The sequence below is a fragment of the Saccostrea cucullata genome, unplaced genomic scaffold (genome assembly GCF_032062105.1).
Source record: "Saccostrea cucullata isolate Sc308-1 unplaced genomic scaffold, CSIRO_AGI_Scuc_v1 ctg3310, whole genome shotgun sequence".
NCBI lineage: Eukaryota > Metazoa > Mollusca > Bivalvia > Ostreida > Ostreidae > Saccostrea > Saccostrea cuccullata.
This window is the reverse complement of record NW_026931807.1, coordinates 25,341-40,995: the sequence shown is the minus strand read 5'-3', so window position 1 is coordinate 40,995 and position 15,655 is coordinate 25,341. Positions and strand designations below refer to the sequence as shown.

At 35.3% G+C, this 15,655-nt stretch overlaps 1 long non-coding RNA gene across 1 annotated transcript in view; it reads right to left on the bottom strand.

The window, feature by feature from the left end:
- Positions 1-282: 282 nt before the first annotated feature.
- LOC134233566 (uncharacterized) overlaps positions 283-15,655 on the bottom strand; it is a 31,086-nt gene continuing 15,713 nt past the window's right edge. The window contains exons 2-3 of the long non-coding RNA XR_009985029.1: positions 5,124-5,232; positions 283-372 (exon numbers count right to left, since the gene is read on the bottom strand). This is a non-coding gene — a long non-coding RNA (uncharacterized LOC134233566). The remainder of the gene's footprint in view (positions 373-5,123; positions 5,233-15,655) is intronic.

The following is a 15,655-nucleotide window of genomic DNA, read 5'->3' as shown; positions in this document are numbered from 1 at the left end:
TTGAACTTGATATGCAAGTCATCTTTATTAAATTAGCTTATTGTCTATTTGTATAAAGTCCAGAAAACTAATTACATATAATATGTATGATGGAACAATAGAATGAGTAACAGAAAGGAGTATCATTTTTTGCCTATTCCTTTTTATGACAGGGTCATTTCTTTTATTTAATTAGCACCACCAAAAGTGAAAGGTGAACTTTAAACATCTGCCATTTAAACAACATCATAAATCTTTTCAAAAGTGTAATTCTTTCATTCAATGATATTCATTCATTTCACTTTGAAGAAAAGTGGAAGAGATGAAGTTGATTCAAGGGAGTTGCTCAACATCAACAGCTGTTTTCTTATTTACTCTTCTTGAAGAATGGTTCTGAAAATAAATACAACAGAATATTCACAAATAAAGCCACCATTTGTTGGGTTTTTTTTTTTTGTTTTGTTTTGTTTTTGTTTTTGTCTGATTTCAAGCATTGTATTTGTTACTTTAATTTTTTTTGAACTTATATTGGTGATTACTATGCTTCCTATCAGTTTGTCTCAATATAACCCATTCCTTACTATTCTCGCATAGTGTTCTAAGGATTTATATAGCGTAAGCATACTATGCCGAAATAGTGCACGGACTTACCAACTGAATAAAATTCTTCAATGCTCACGCGGGGAATTGAACTCACAACCATAAGGTTGTAGTATTCCTCATAACAAAAGCCAGAAAAATATAGGCACCACCAGCAGTCACATGTTACAGGGAAGGACCAAAGCCATAAAAGAATCTATGCAGAGATGAATACCAATACCTGAAGCTTCGATGCAGGACCGAGTACAAGAATTGCTACAAACACTGCTCCGGAGACTTACCTATCGTCCTATGATGAAGCGTGCTATGTCCACTGCGGTTGGTTCCCTTATAAGCTGGTACCGAGGACAGTGCGGGATGTCCTGTCAACTTTATTCTCCAACTTCCTGTCATGGACTGAAAAGCAATATGTGGAAATCTTCAGTATTGCCTAGTGACTTTGAATGAAACAGAAAGTTGTAAGATTGTGAAAAAGTGGGGGGGGGGGTATTGATGCTGTTTATTTTAATTAAATGTGCAAAACCTGTATTTAACAGTTTAATACATATTTTGTGAATTTGCTTACATGTAATAATTGTTATGTATTTTTATGCACTAAATCCATTCAACTGTGTCAATGGGGAAAATGTGCATATGTAAAGTATGTATAATTGCAATGTGTAAAATGTGACATTTTTTTATAGGAGGGAGTCTGTCCTGACATGTATTTTTTTCATTATTTTATTTCTCTCAAGAAAATTATTTTAATCAATAATCTTGTTTTTCTTACCTGTCTGATGAACTCGACAAAGGTGACAGAGGTGAATGGTAGAAATACGGGTATTACGGGTGTCAAAACTCTCCGTTGATGACCAGACTGCATGCCCCACTGTATAACCTCCATTTTGGATCTTTAAAAGGGGAGACTACTCCGGAAATCAAAGAAATTGTAGTAAAAATGAGTAAGCTGATTTTGCTTTAGGTCTCACACAAGGAAATAATTTCACTATATGTTACTATATATATAGCCTTAATTAAATTAATTAATTAACTAGACGTTCAGCAGATAATTCATGAAATAAAAGTAAAGATTAATGCTTAGAAAAAAATTTGAAATCAGAAAAAATACCCCTTATCGGCTTTTAAGAAAGAAAATTGAGAGTAAACATACCTACCCCGAAATACACGTGGGTTTCAGATGTTGACAAACAGCCTATGCACCATCCAGGAAGTTGCATCACGCGCACCTAAAAAAGAGTTCCCTTTAATTTAGTGGCACAATTCTGCTAAAGATGATATTCCTAGTACATGAGTCCAAAATTAAAACTGTAGACCTAAAAAAAGTTGCCGAAAATGAAAAAAGAAAAAGAAATTGTCTCTATGTATATAGAACTTCATTTGACTAAGTTCATTTTGATTGGCTATTTCCTTGCGTAAGACCTTAAATGCTTTATTATAATAAGGTTAAAAAATGCATGCTTTGTGTAGAAGATTTAATATGGATAGGAAAGATACCCTCTAAACAATTCAGGGCTCTCACACCACTTTTTGGGACTGGGGCAGGGGCCGTTCAAATTGGGAAAATAACCATCATTTTGGGAAAAGTTGGATATCCAAAATTCATTTTTAAAAATCCTCAAATTTTGCTTTTCTAGCATTTTGTCATCTATTTAACTCTGGTTTTGAATACAGATGAAACATGGGTATGTAGGCTATTTATGAAAGTACATTAGCTTTGTCATTAGACTCATTACTATCTTTCAGTGTTGATATTGCGGTTATCTGTCTTTCTGAGTGACAGTCGCTAGTCACATTGTCCCGAATTTCCTCGATCACATGGACAAAGTTGCTTACCAATACAGCGCGAGACTGATCATGCCGAAGCGTGCATGGGTATGTTTCTACGTGCAGCTTACTAATATTTAAGTGAAATGTCTTTTTTTGAAACCAAAATGATGTTTTTTTGTTGAAACTACATAACAAGATACTCGGAACTCATAGTACACATTTCGGTAAAAACAATAACCTGGTTCCCCGAACCAGTTTACGAATGCATTTGGCGCGAACTAATAAAATAGTGGTACAGTTTCACTTTCATTTTCAAGTGTGTTTTGTTTGGGTTTTTTTTTTGCGATTAAGTTTCATGGACTTTTATTTTTTAATTAATATTTTGCTATGAAAATTGGGAAATTTACACCTCTCTTTTGGGAAAAAAGGTACCTTTTTTGCATTGGGAACGGGGCCGTTGAACGGCCCCAATTTTAGAGAATCGAAGCCCTGTCAATTCATAAAAATATTTTTGATCCATCAAGTCGCTCTACTGCTTTTTACCAGCAAAAGCAAAATTTACTTTTTTTTTCCAAAAGTAAAAATTATATTTTCACACAATTCTGTTCATCAGTTTTTCACTTTAATGAACGGTGTTGCCATGGTTTTAAAAATAGACATTTCTGTTAAATACTCTCAAAATGCTACTTCAAATACAGTTTTAGTCTGATTATAATATAATGGCATGCAAAGACTACACTAAGAACATAAAGAGACTTAATCAAGGATCATTATTCTATTTATTGCTGTTGAAAAGTTTCAATTCCCAATTGCTGTAAGTACAAACCAGTAGAGCTTCAGTCTTGACAGAGACCTCTGGTTTTTCTATGCAAGAATAATATGTAAAATTAATTATAAAGAAACAAAGGATGTATTTCAATGAATAACATGTGTTAAATTGAATGAAGAACATTTTAACAAAATGAATATTACAAGTAAACAAGCAAATTCAAAGAATTGTGGTCCCCTGCTTTCGGTGTCTTTTTGGGGGTTGAGATGTCATTTTTTATGACATTTTGTCTATAATATGAACGCCCTGTCATAAGTCATCTATTTAGAATATAGCACTAAACTCCAAGGGTAAGGTCAAAGGGTTACATGTAATGTTCTTGATATCCTATGAAAAGTCTTCTCGAAAGGATTACATATGTGAAGTATGAAAGCCCTAGCCGTTACCATTTAAAAGTTATGGTCAAGGTTAAAGTTTTCTCATAAGTACAAAAAATCTCCAAGGTCATGGTCAAAAGGTCAAGGTTGTTGGTATCAAATGAAAGGTCTTGCCAAGAAGAATAAATATATGAAAAATGAAAGTCCTGGTATCTACTAGTCAAAAGTTGTGGCCAAGGTCAAAAGTAGGCCAAACTTCAAGGTCCAAGGGGCAAAGTTATTGATATATAATGAAAGGTCTTCTCACAAGAATTATATACATGAAGTATGAAAGCCCTAGCCTTTACTAATCAAAAGTTATGGCCAAGGTTAAAGTTTTTTCCATAAGTATGGAAATCTCCAAGGTCAAAAGGTCAAAGTTGTTGGTATCCAATATAAGGTCTTGCTACAAAGAATACATATGAGAAATACGAAAGTCCTAGTACCTACCATTCAAAAGTTATGGCCAAAGTAAAAGTTAGGAATTTTTGTGTAAAAGTGGGTCAAACTCGAAGGTCAAGGTCAAAAGTTCAAATTTGGTGGTACCCAAAGAAAGGTCTTGTCACAAGAAATATAGATATGAAATATGAAAGTCATAGCTCCACTGAATCAAAAGTTATGGGCAAGGTTAAAGTTTTTGTGACGGACGGACAGACTGACGGACGGACAGACGAATGAGATTTAATGTCCCCTCGCTTTTGCGAAAGCGGGGGACAAAAAATTGTTTGGTATAAAAATCCACTTTGCAAGAGTTATCTTTCCTAATTACCCAAGACTCAAAACACAAAGCAACATTTGAGCATTACATATAAAATTAAGAACTAAGGTTTAAACTTTAGGAACATATAAACAAAAACAATAAAGACAAGTACATATATCAACAAAAATACTGTAAATAGTGCAAGTCAATTATTTCTTTCAACAAGGTTGTAGATTTCAACTTGAATTTCACCATACGTACATGTTGTCATTGGTAGAGATTGCCACTTTAGGCATGATATTCAACGTTGGACAGGAGAGAAAATCCGATCTAAATATCACTTGTTTAGCTATGATTTGGCTTTTGTTTTCATTGGTTTCTACTTAAAAACAACCTTCTTTGTTTATATAAAATGAATCCATTACTTTGATTCCATTGTATACTGTGAAATCAATAATTTTCGTGGGTGTCTAGTTTCGAGGCATGGAGAGACCCACAAATTTATGACAACCACAAAAATGTCAAAATTTCTGATGCATTATTACTTAACACATTTTCTAACCAAGAAATCAAATCCCCACAAACCAGTAATATTTCCTCAAACCTCGAAAATTTAACCCCCAAAAAAATGTGATTTCACTCATGTTTAGTCTATTTTTAAAGCTTTTAATATATGGGTCATATTATAAGGGAAACTGTACAATTTTTTGTGTAGTATATCATCAAAAGTGGTGTAACGAGCCTCCTTTCACATGCATGTTTGATGAAATATTTCATAAAATTTTCCTTTTCAGTTAAATACCTTTATATCTTGCAAATAAACCCTCTCAAAATACTGCAAGTTAGAAATATAAACCAGTGTATTCATCAAAACTTTATGTGGATATATTACCTTCAATTTGTAGATGTTTTTCTATCTTCAAAACATGTAGAGTTTACTGCATGGAAGTCTAATCATTGAAAATGGATGTGGAATCTAATCTTGATCTCAGTGAAGATTTCTAAACACAACCAAAAAAAAAAAAACCACAATCATTACCAACATATGATACACTTCATAAATCACATAACTTCAACACTATACTCTTCTTTAGGAAGAAATTCACTTTGTGTTAATTACTGATAAATTATTCATACTCATTTATATTAACGGTAATTAAATCATTCCAATAATATCATATGTTCTGTCAACTAATGAAAAGGTACCAAAAAATTTTTTCAATGAATGTAAAAAAGAGCTTAACTCATTATGAGGACCAGTGACTTTGAAATAAAGATTACTAGTATATGTGATAATAAACTAAATCCATTTTTCATCAAGGAAGATGACAGATAATTCCTGTTCAAAATAATGTCAACTCAAAATTAGTCTGAATCTTTATTTTTTTGAGTTCTCACATGAATTTCAACAGCTTCATGATAACTGAAAAACAATGATTTTTTGTGCACACAGGCTTCCAGAGAATCAGTAACATATACATGATCTAATGTTGTTCCACCCTCTGTTGTGTAAAACTGCACCAACTGCATAAATCCCATAGATTCTAAGAACGTTTGTATGGGTCCTTGAGCTTTAGCATCTTCATTCATGTCACCAATAATGATCAAGTTGCTAAAACGCTTCTTGTAAAATTCCACCACTTTTTGCAATGTGTCAAGAAAATTGTTTACAGGTAGTACACTCGGTCGGTAGAGTACAATGATTGCAATATCCTCCTCATGGATTTCTACAGTTAATCCCTCTATATTCTTGTATTCCAAAGGATTGATCAAGATTGTCTCATTGGTTTTCTTCTTGTACACTCCAACCCCACCACCTTTAGCTGCTTTTAGTCTTGTCACCACATTTTCACCATCATCATAACACTGGTTACGTGGAATGTAGTGAAAGTCAAAACCTGAAATTTCAATATCTTGAACATTCTCATGTTCTCTCAGCCAGGTTTCTGTTAAACACACAAAATCAGCTTTCATCAACCTGCTGTCACAATTCATCTCCTGAAAGTGTCCTCTCAAACTCTGTACATTAAACAAAAGAATTGTTTTGTAATTTTCAAACTTCGCTACATTGCATGTCAATTCTTCATCTAAACTGTATCTTTCCATTCTACTAAGTGCTAACTTCACATCTAAATCAGCATAAATTTTTTTCTGCAGGACACTTTCATCATTCGTCTCAATGAATAGACCATCTTTTGAAGTAACACGGCTGACTGCTACATATGCTTGACCAGGAGAGAAAGTCCGATCTAAGTTCACCACAACACTCTTGGCGGTCATGCCTTGAACTTTATGTGCTGTGCATGCCCATGACAGTTTCAGTGGAAATTGATGTCTGACAACACTCTTTATATTTTTCTCATTCATCTCTTCCTCCACTCTTTTAATTGGGACAATATTCCCTTTGGGTGTTTTCTTTCCTTGTATTTTACCAATACTTGAACTATCAAAAATGACTTCAACTACTTCTACTGCACGTGCAGGCTGTTCTCTTTTAAACACAAAATTTGAAATATATCCCATTGCACCATTCACTAGTCCATCCTCAACACATACATTTCGTGTCAGCATTACTCTTGCATTCACAGCCAAAAGTAAGGAAGCAGAGAGGCCATCAACTCGGGTACTAACCAAAGGTTTGTCACGTAAAGTTAATTTCCCTGTTGTCTTGTCTTTCTGATAATCATCAGCATGCACTTCAATTAATTCCTCACAATTCCCATGCAACATTTTAAGATTGAATTCATTTGCCTCTTGGTTTGTAGAATAAACATGAAGAACATCATCTGGTCCTTCTCTGATGCATTCCCGCAGTGTTTCTAATGCTTCGTCTGATAAGGGTTCTTCACTTGTTCGAATACGCAATGAATTCAGAACAGATGCAAATGCTTTATCTTCACGTTGTCGCATTATTTCATCTAATTCTACAATTTCAAAAAAATCTAGCCAGAAGTCAACTGGATATGAACCATTTTCTTTATACAACCTCTCATCTTTTCGTTGTTTAACAGGTGGAAGTTGATAAAAATCTCCAACTGCTATCACAGATACACCACCAAATGGTTCTTTACACTTCTTTATTTGGACAAGTCGTTCATGAATGTAATACAATAGTCTTTTGTACACCATGGAAACCTCATCAATGACCAAAATCTGCAAATGTTCTAATCTGGTTCTTATCCCGCTCAAACTTTGTTCCTTCAAGGGTTGATATGGAATTGGTAAAGCTTTTGTTAAAGAAAACACATGATGAATGGTATTTCCTCCAATATTGAATGCTGCTGTTCCAGTAAAAGCAGTGAGAATCACTGATACTGCATTTGGAGAAGGCAGTGATTTTTCAAAGAGACGAGATGCTTCATAGTGTATTGTCTTAATCAGATGGCTTTTCCCTGTCCCTGCTCCTCCAGTTATAAAAATGTGCATAGGTTTTACATTCTCTCCAGACATTTTCTTGACACACCATTCATGAACAGCATAAAAAATCAGCTTCTGTTTGTCATTCAAACTGCACAGTAAAGGAAGCATCTCTTTTCTGGTGCTTTGAGTTTCCCTTAAATGATATATAGCATCTTCAGAGCCACTACACTCAATTTCATTTGTGACCTCTGATTCTGTATTCTCCTGATTATTTCTTAATTTTTCATTCAAACATTCTCTTCGATTTAATTCTGTTTCTGGACATAAACTTGCCCATGCATCCTCTGGTTCACCAAGCATTTCTAATGCATCCTGGGCATTTTCAATATCATCCTCACTTTTTGAAAAGTAAACATGATTACTGTCCACTATGCTTTTTACTTTTTCTAAGTTTGTGTTTGGTTTCACTCTCACATGTCCACTCTCATAAAATGTCTGGTACAAATCAAATCCAGCTGGTCTCAACTGATTCAGATTCCAGTATGGAAGGAAAAGTTGTAGGAGACACTGATAATATTTCTCAGGTGCGTTATCTCGATGGAATCTTGGATATCGTATAACAGCAGGTTTGCCTCTACTTCTCTTTTGAATGAAACCTTTTCCATTTCTCAATTCATACACACCATCTTTTTTGCCCTTAGGAATCTCAGATTTACTAAGCACTCTGTACTCTGAACAGAATTCAGCAAGACACATTTTATGGAAAATGTTTAACTCAGGACGGTTTTCATACCTTTCCACAATATTTGTCATCCACATACTATTTTCTTCTTCATCATCATTGTCATCTGCATTTAAATCATTTTCACCAACCTCAATTTGCTGATTTTTTTTTATTTGTGCAAGAGGCTTACTCAGACGAGTTGGATTTTCCCCCACAGGAATGAAAATGACTTTTCTTGAACTTTCTTTCATCTTCAGATTGCACACCCTGTATACTGCTTCCTGTGCACTGACCTCTCTGTGATTTAGATAAGCTGATCCTACCCTCTTGATGGTATCATGTGCACTCAAATTTCCCTCTGCTGCTTCTATTTGAGTTTGCTTTAATAGCATTCCCATTTCCCTTTCAGACTTTGAAATGTACGATATAATGTAGACAATGCAGCTGAAAGGGTCTAATACATACTGTATATCCATATTTGCATCCCAGCTTTTGAGCAGGCATGGGTTGTACTGATTTGTCCACATTTCTGTTGGATTTCGTTTCAAAACAGCAGTTGCTTTTGAGGCCAATACTTTGTGTGCTTTTTCATACAATTCCTGTGATAAGTTAATATTGCTGAATATTTCCTCTGTTGTTTTACATGCATTAGCTTCATCCATTACTTCATTCCACACTTTCAACAAAATCTCCTTTGCCTGCACACTACCTAACTCACGACTTGACTCATCCACATTTTGTTCTAATTGTCTTGAAATGAATGTGCACTCTGATGGCGGTCTTGGAAAATTGAACCTACATTCTGTTCCTTTCTTCCTACATGATTTTGAGTGTGCTTTGCTGTGTTGTTGTACATCCAATACAATTTGTCTAAGTTCTTGGTCAGTGTCTTCTGATGGCAGACCACATGTGATATGCCTATCAATGAAATGACAAACAGTCTCCTCACTGTCCTCATCTAATTTTGGAGCATTCTCAACCCAGTACAAGCAGTGCATATGAGGAGAACCCCTCTGCTGAAACTCAACTCTTACAAAGTAATCTACAATGGTTCCTATGGGTTTTGCTGGTGACATTATTACATTTTTCTGGAATATATGGAACCTATGTTCAAACATTCTAGCAACAGTTACAGGATTGCTTCTTAGAATTTCACTTTTCTCAGACCAATCTAGATCAGAAGGATTTCTGCTGTCATTCATATGTAGCATAATTGAACCCAGTATTTCATTCCACCTGAATTCTGCTGCAGAAAAAGAACAAAACCATGTGGGGATTCCAAGTTGTCGAAGCATAGCAAAAAGATCTTTTTGTGTACTTGACCAATATGCAGGTGTTCCTCTAATTGGTTGCATAAATCGCATAGCCTCATCACTCTTAAGCAGTTTTGCAAGTACAACAGGATTCTGTAACATTTCTGTAGTGACTGGTATCCCTCCATCAAGTTTCGATACAGATTTCCGAATTGAAATTTGTGTTTTCTCAATAACCTGGTTCAATTCAGATAGGTACTGACAAAAGAAAATGTAATTGGTATCCTTTGCAAATCTGTTATCTGCATTCATCAGCCTGTTGTTAAAATACCGAGAAAGGGTTATCCTTACATCTCGACTCTCATTAAATGAAAATTTTCCAGTTGGAAATAAATGAGGAAATGTCTTTGCTTCATTGCCCTCCTCTTGCAACATTCTTACAGGATTCTGTCCTTCACCTGGAGCAAGATTATACACATCATCAAAGTAGTGATCTAGAACTTCTTGTGCAATATCTACAGGCTGTAAACAAGTATCTGTGGCAACTTCTTGAATTACACTGTTCTGTTCCTCAATTATTTCCTCACTGTCAAATGCTTCTGGCTGGCTAAATAAGGTACTTTGGTCATTATGCTTTTCCCATGTTGTGTTGATTTCGACACCATGATACCACTGATTGTTTTCTTTCAGGTAGTTGAGAGCTATCTTAATGTGATTTGGGTTCACAAACTGATATTCATAATATCCCTTGTATGACAACTTTCGTTTGAGTTTAACTCGTAACAAGAGATTTTCATTTTCATTCAGAGGTAAACTGCTTGTTTTCTTCACATTTGATGGCACACATACAACAGGTCCATGTACATTTTGTTGGCCACCTTTTGGAAGCATAGTTACTTTCATGAATGGTATATGCAGAGCAATTAGATGCTGTTCTAAAGTATTCAAGCTATTGAGCTCTGGTGGAATATCTTCCAAACACATTTTGTTGAAAGCAGCTTCAGCTGGAACATTTCCACTTAGAATCTTTCTATGGCATGTGAAACAAATCCATGTTTTTGATTTGGGACAATTAAGAGAACATCCAGATGCACAAATATGAACATACTTCTTATCAATGCATAAATTTGCAACATGAACTGCCTTTATACTTTTCTCATACATTTCAAGTGTGCATCCTTGTACCTGGTTTTCAAACAAAAGGCGATGGCAGCAGCAACATACATATTCTGGTCCATGTCTCACACATGCTTTAAATGATTTCACTACTTCATCAATATTTTCAAGCATTTCATGCAGTGCCTGTCTTTGTTTTTGTACAGATTCCTTTTTCTGTGTCTTTATTTCTGCACTGGAACAATATCTAACTTTACTGGCTGTTTTAACCTTCTCTTGATGCTGTTTGTTTGTTTTATACTTTTGTCTGCCTCTTTGTTTGACATCCTCTTTGTGGGCCTGGTTTGTTTTATATTTCTGTCTACTTCTTTGTTTGACTTCTTCTTTGTGGGCTTGGTTTGTTTCATATTTCTGTCTACTTCTTCGTTTGACATCCTCTTTGTGGGCCTGGTTTGTTTCATATTTCTGTCTACTTCTTTGTTTGACATCCTCTTTGTGAAGCTTGTTTGTTTCATACTTTTGTTTACTTCTTTCTTTCACTTTTTCTTTGTGTAGCTTGTTTGTTTTGTACCTTTTAACACCAAGCTGTTTCAAATTTTCACGATAGTTTTGATCATTTCTGTATCTTTTCTTTGCATCTGCAATGCATTTTATTTTGAATTTTGGTTCTGTTCTGTACTTTGTGTTTTTCCTACTCAATTTCTTTTCTTTAGCACTTAAAACTGATGTTTGAAGTTTGCATTTTTCACTTTGTTGTTGTCTTTTCTGTTTTCTCTCTGCACCAATTTTCCTTCCTTTTTCTTTCAAACATAACAGATTTTGTAATGAAGTCAGTGCAATATTTTCTCCATATGTAATAGATGTAACAACATTATAGTGATCCTGATTTATATGATCTAGATAAATGCCACCAAATGAAGTCACATTTTCTTCTGAATTTACCATTTGTCCAGAATAAGTAACCCATCTGTTCTGTGAGTATGTATGAATTTCAGTTTTCAGTAAATGAGACAGTGCTAGAATCTCTACTTCAGTTGCCCATTTTCCGTCCATGAGCATGCCTGACAAGGAAATGTGGTTTTCTACAGAATTTTCACCTGGCCTTAAGAATGGTGTGAAAAGTAAACCATTTTCCAAGAGGTGATTGCATATTGCTAAACGTATTGTCTGATGGTAGTCTTGTTTTCCCGTCAAACAGAATGAGATTGCTCGAAAGAAACAATTTCCATCTGGCTCAACTGGTACACTGTTCATTGGTACTGTAATTTCTTGTCCATACTGATGTCGATTTTCACACTCATTCACAGAAAATGGTATTCCTAAGATTTCACAGTGTGTTTTCTTTTGATCACTAGAAAGTGGTAAATATCTTATCTGATGGTTCTCACTCCTAACAAATTCTACCTCACCATCATTTTGTAACCTAGAACTACTACTATTACGTTGAAATTTGGCAAAATCGTTCAAATCTTTCTCTACATCACTGAATTGTGATTCTTTAATAATGCCTTCTTCATTTCCCAATGAAAGCTGTCTAGCAGAGCATTGCACTCCAGTTATTTCACACTCAATTGCTTCAGTATAACCCATTGACCTAGCTAAAGACAAAATATGACTGCATAAATCTTGAACGGATTCGTACAAAACTCGTGTACTTCTACCGTTTACACTCTGAAATCCTGCAGAAGACCTGGAGTGGGAATCAAATGTGAAAAAATTATGGTGAGATTTCCCAATCAAAAATGTATTTCCACCAAAACATACAAAACACCCATCACTGTCATCAAGGGCTATTTGAAGTGCCTCTATCAATTCATGAGCATTGAATTCAGCATAATCCAGTACAACATTTGCTAAGTTTATCAGACTTGGTAAAGACTCGTTTGATTTAAACTCATACAGTCTACCAAAGCATTCGAAAAACTGAGGCAACTCACTTACTAAAAGGTACCTGCTTGCAATTGTAGAACTGCACTGTAGATATGAATACAGCTCATCTCCTGTTGCCAATATTTTGTTCATATCTGCTGATTGCCATTGTTCACAATTCTTCAGTTGATGATATGCCAGTGCTGTTAAAGAGTTAGCTACACACTGAGTTCCAGCATTTTCACCAAACATTGGATCTCCTTGATGAAATGAACCTTGAACAGACCAATTCTGATTTCTTGAACATTTACCTTCACTTGTTCTAACATCTTGTCTATATTCCTGGACAGATTTGTTAGATTGTCTATCACATATTTCTGATTTCTTTTCAAATTTCTCTGATTTCTTTTCAAATTTCTCTGATATCTTTTCAAATTTCTCTGACATCTTTTCAAATTTCTTTGATTCCTTTGTTTTTTTCTTAGTTTCCTCTATATTGTTTTTGTTTTCCTCTATATTGCCTTTGTTTTCCTCTATATTGCCTTTGTTTTCCTCTCTGTGCCTTACATCTTTTTTTAAAGCCCTGCTGACCTCTTCCCCCTTGGGAGGTATCAGCTGCGCCTGACCTGCTGAACCAGACATCATCCAAATGTCCGATTCAGGTACTCTCGGTGGAGTACAAACCCACGCTGGGGAGTCAGGGGATGCTACCTTGTCCTTTGGGACAATCAGACGACTTCCCCGAGGAGGTGACAACCTCGGGGCTGAGTGCATTTTCTCACTAGGAGAGGCCTGCACCCTGGCCAAGGGTTTTAGCGAAGTAGGTGGCAACCCTATAGAGCCACACTCTGAACTAGGAGCAGCTGCATCCACTGTCAGTGTTTCTTCTAATGGAGGATCAGGGCAGGACTGAAGTCTCTTTTGCCTCTTCCTCATAGCATTCATCTTGCGCTCTTTCCTGCCTGTGAGTGTCTTTCTCTTAGGCATCTATCAAAAAATTAACTCATTAACTAATTAATACAAAAGTATTATTAGTAGCAGGTACAATGGCAGAAAATAATTTCATTGATTTTATTTCACATACTTGTATACAAGAGGCCCAAGGACCTTGTATCACTCTTCTGATAAACTGTACAACCTATAACTTCTATTTGAAGCCATTCAGTATTCTCTATACCGTATAAGTGGAAATTTTAGTGAGACGCAAATTAGGCGATTTGACCTTAAAAACTGGTACTTTATTTTTTGTGAGACATAATTTTAGCGATTTTGAAATGCTCATTAAAGAAGTTATTACAACTAAAGAGCTATTAATTTTTAGTGATATTCAATTTTAGCGATCTCAGATGCCTCGCTAATAATGCCAAAATTAAATCTTCGCTAAAAATTCTACTAATACGGTATTTAGATAAAGTCTTAAAATTTCAAAGTTATGACATAATGACCTAAATTTGAGATGAAACACTCTGAAAATCCGAGATAATTTTAAGTGAATTAGTATCTGAAAGTGGGTCACGTTGACCTACTTATCACTTTCCATTCTCTGAAGACTCAAGATGCATCATGTAAGTTTGATGATTCTAAGCCAATTAAAACGTAAAATATTTTAAACAATCATAACCAAAAAATATCAAAAGCAGGATACAGTGACCTACTTTTCAGTTGACATACTTTGAGGACCCAAGATGCATTAACTGACAAGCCAAATAGTACCTGCTATATTTTAATCAAGCCATAAAATTTTAAAAATAGGTCACAGTGATTTCCTTTTCATTTGATTAACTCTGTGGACCTAAGATGCATCAACTGATAAAGTATGGTAAATCCAAGCCAATAAGGCCATAATAAAAAAAATCCTAGATTCTCATCCGAATTTATTTAATCAAAAGCCTGAAAGGCTTCAATGGCGTTGAACAAGAACAAGAGGCCCCTGGGCCTTATAGGTCACCTGAGCATTATTCAACAACTTCCCAGTGACTGAATTTGATCCATGTTTTAAGCCAGATGCTATAGCATTTACAATCTGGTCATCATAACTATACACTTAGCAGTTCCTTAGTTTGGATACTTTATACCCATAGGCAGGGTAGGGGAACAAAAAATGCATTTCAACTAATCAGTAATATTCAGCAATAATCAGTAGTGCCGCTACCACACATGAACCCTTGACTCTTAGGCCTAGATCAACACATTGCACAATTTTTGGAAAGGCATACTTGCTTTTCAAAAATATTTGATTAATACCAAGTAGCACATTTCAAACAATTCATTCATTTTCAGTACATAAGTACAGTACACCCCCCCCCCCCCCCCCCCCCCACTATGGTACAACTGACCCTGGGGCCTTGAAATTTACAATTCTTGAAGATTAGGGATTGCTCATAACTATATAGGTAATTCATCTGCTTAAAACCTAGGAGCAAAGAAGAAAATATTCAAAGATTTAATGTTTTTTCACTATACATGTATAATCAGAATCAATACAGCCCTGCCCTAACACGAGAATCCCTGACCCTGGAGCCATAAAATTCACAATTTTGGCAGAGGCACTCTTGTTCATCATAACTATGTACTTAGTTTATTTAATACCCAGGAGTAAAGAAGAAGATTTTCAAAGAATTCATGTATTTCCTCTATATAATCAATAGAGCCCCACCCTGACACCAGAACCCCTGACCCTGGGGCCATAAAATTCACAATTTTGGTAGTGGCACTCTTGCTCATCATAACTATGTACTTAGTTAAATTATATAAAACCTAGGAGCAGAGAAGAAGATTTTCAAAGAATTCATGTATTTTCACTATATAATCAATAGAGCCCTGCCCTAAAACCAGAACCCCTGACCCTGGGGCCATAAAATTCACAATTTTGGTAGAGGCACTCTTGCTCATCATAAATATGTACTTAGTTAAATTATATAAAATCTAGGAGCAGAGAAGAAGATTTTCAAAGAATTCATGTATTTTCACTACATAATCAATAGAGCCCCGCCCTAACACCAGAACCCCTGACCCTGGGGCCATGAATTTCTCAATTTTGGTAGAGGCACTCTTGCTCATCATAACTATATACTTAGTTAGTTTATATAATACCCAGGAGTA